The following is a 2,840-nucleotide window of genomic DNA, read 5'->3' as shown; positions in this document are numbered from 1 at the left end:
CTAAACCAGGTTGTATCCAGTATTCACAGAAGATTCTTTGATCCAGTGAAGTATTCCATGAACAAAAGCAGAAATGCGGTATTTCTTCAGATTCTCCCGCAACCCCCTGTTTACGTCCCAAACTATTCTCAAGGGTTATCCAAGTCTCTGTAGCAGATTGTGTGGGGCGGGGAGTGGGGAGCGCAGAAGGAAACAGGGATAATAGCCTCTCCCTGTTCTATTCATGAAAATGTCTGCTGGCTTAAATTACCTTCTGTGAATGGAAAGATGGCATTGGATGCAATCTTCTAAATCTGTGTATCATCTTCCTTGCATTTATGTTTGTGAACACTATCTTGATTTTCTTCACGGATAATAGAATGAACTCCATTGCGAGCCTTTCCTAACGTGTTACTATTACTACCTTTATTTGATTGGGAAAATGTCTAGCACCCATAGATTTTGCAATGATGATGTATCAGGCAGGGATTAAGGTTCTTTTCGGAGATTTAAAGTTCAACCTACTTTGAATGCTTTTGAAGCTTCATTAATTTTCAGTGGGAGAGAGATAAGCAGAGTACTATTTCCCCATTGAAATCAGTAGGCCTTAACATTGCTTAACTTGAGCTGGATCAAATCCATTATATTTCAGCCCTTGAAAACCTACCTGCTGCCTATGTGAGTGTTTGTTTGAATAGGAACAGACAAAAGTTATGTTTGCAAATGTTGCTCTGGTGCTTTCAAGTGATGGTGCCCTGAAAGAGGAAGCTATTTGACAACATCATTGTGAAAAATCACACATTATATATTATACATTATGTTTTTAGACCATTGCTGCATCTATGATAAAAAAAGAACAACAGTGGATTTTACCTAAAAGGTCCTTGGATGGAATGAATTTCCATTCATAGGAGGAGACTTCACAAAATGGAGCCTTTGGATCCAACCCAGAATATCTTACAGCTTGATTTACTGTATTTTTTGCTCTATAAGACTCACTTTTCCCTCCTAAAAAGTAAGGGGAAATGTGTGTGCGTCATATGCAGCGAATGCAGGCTGCACAGCTATCCCAGAAGCCAGAACAGCAAGAGGGATTGCTGCTTTCACTGCGCAGCGATCCCTCTTGCTGTTCTGGCTTCTGAGATTCAGAATTTTTCTTCTTCTTGTTTTCCTCCTCCAAAAACTAGGTGCGTCTTATGGTCTGGTGCGTCTTATACAGCGAAAAATACGGTAATTTTAAGAGCTCACTTATGTACTTAAGTAGTTGAGGTGAAATGATTTGACTTAAATGATGCAACAAAGCAAAGTACTAGATTATGTTAATTGATGTCTTGGTTATCTCATAACATTTGCATACTCAGGTCTGCCTGGGGAATGTTGCCACTTGGGCAAGTGGATCTGCAAGGTTTTTGTTTGCAAATGGTGCCTCCCATTCAGAAAGTTGGCGTGTCTTTTGGTTGCAAGGGGGCCCAGCTTCTCTTATTATCTTTTGCTGGACAGGTGCTCATTTTGGTCTAGACACAAGCATTCACTTCCAATCTAAACAGGATTAGGAAAAGCACATTAATCTTAATGCCACAGAAACCACAAATAATGTCGTGTGTTCAGTTTCATTCTTGACTAACCTGTTTATAAAATAAACCTAGCTACTTAGGCTTTCACAGGCAGCCTTTATTTTACTGTTTACAGCACTTCAGGCACAAAATTGCCAGGCTGATGTTCTATTGCGAAAAATCTTCAGGCATAAGAAATACTACCAAATGGACAAAGCTTGCCATTTTTTAAGGGGATGTTCGTATGTATTTTTTCTGGAACTGTGAGCTGCGTATTTGGACCCTTCTTACTTCTACAGTGTTCTCTGTCCAGCACTTCTTATAGGCGTATTTAATGTCTAAAAGTAATACACTGCTTTGTTTCCATAATGCTGATCAAGAATCTAAATACGGTTCCATCTTGTAAAATACAAGTGCCAGTCCATATTAAAGGGCAAAGTAATTCTAAATTCAGTGAGGATTCCATATTTTAAGGATTCTTGAAGCCATGTTTACTATTGGTGCTGTGGTCTTTACAGAAACATACTCTTCTCCCTATAGGGTTCTTGTCAGTGGAGGGTAGACCCCAAATATTAAGGAGTGATGAGTTGGTTGAGATCCTACTTCATTTTTAAGTACAAGCCAATCAGCCAAACCTCTCTGTGGAGGGAATTCCACAAACAGGGCACCACCACTGAAGGCTTTTTCTCTAGTTGCCACCCACCTTACCTTAGATGGCGAAGGTACCTCCAGAGATGACTTCAGCATATGGGAATATTAGTAGGTGTTCCTCATGTACCTGGATCCTAAGCTTTATAGGGCTTTAAAAGCCAGTACTCTGAACTATGTTTGGAAACAGACCGGAAGCCAAGTGAATTTATTTCATTACTATTGACCAATCATGGTCAACAGGTGCAGCTGTTGTAGTCTACTGAGGCAGCCTCATGCACAACCACACCTAGATGTCACCAAGTGAAGCTGCAGGTGGTATACCAGCCTCAGTGGATGAAATGCACTCTTACCAGAGAGGATACCTGGATCCTGGGTTCATGTATCATGGGAACCCAAGGTTATTGCAGCTTTTTGGTCCCACTTGTTCAAAGACAGCAGCAAAGTTGGAATGATTAAGTAGAGTGCCCCAGTACGCTGCTTATTCCCAATAAACCAGAATAAACTATCAATCCTGCCTCAGTGCGGCATTTGAATGGGGCCAGTCTCATCATGTCTCTGTTGAAATGGTGTGTAAAAAATAATCAACTGAAAAGAAGGCTTTTACTGTATCAACAAGTTGTGTCATTTCTTTCCAAATACAGTCGTGATTTGAATTGT

The 2,840-nt window shown here is 40.4% G+C and overlaps 1 protein-coding gene across 1 annotated transcript in view; it reads left to right on the top strand.

The window, feature by feature from the left end:
- Positions 1 to 2,840, top strand: part of LOC310700641 (E3 ubiquitin-protein ligase SMURF2-like) — a 49,140-nt gene that overhangs the window by 46,171 nt on the left and 129 nt on the right. The window lies entirely within an intron of this gene.

This window comes from Podarcis liolepis, assembly GCF_965112155.1.
Source record: "Podarcis liolepis genome assembly, chromosome: 2".
In the NCBI taxonomy this organism is placed as follows: domain Eukaryota; kingdom Metazoa; phylum Chordata; class Lepidosauria; order Squamata; family Lacertidae; genus Podarcis; species Podarcis liolepis.
This window is presented reverse-complemented; position numbering and strand designations above follow the sequence as displayed.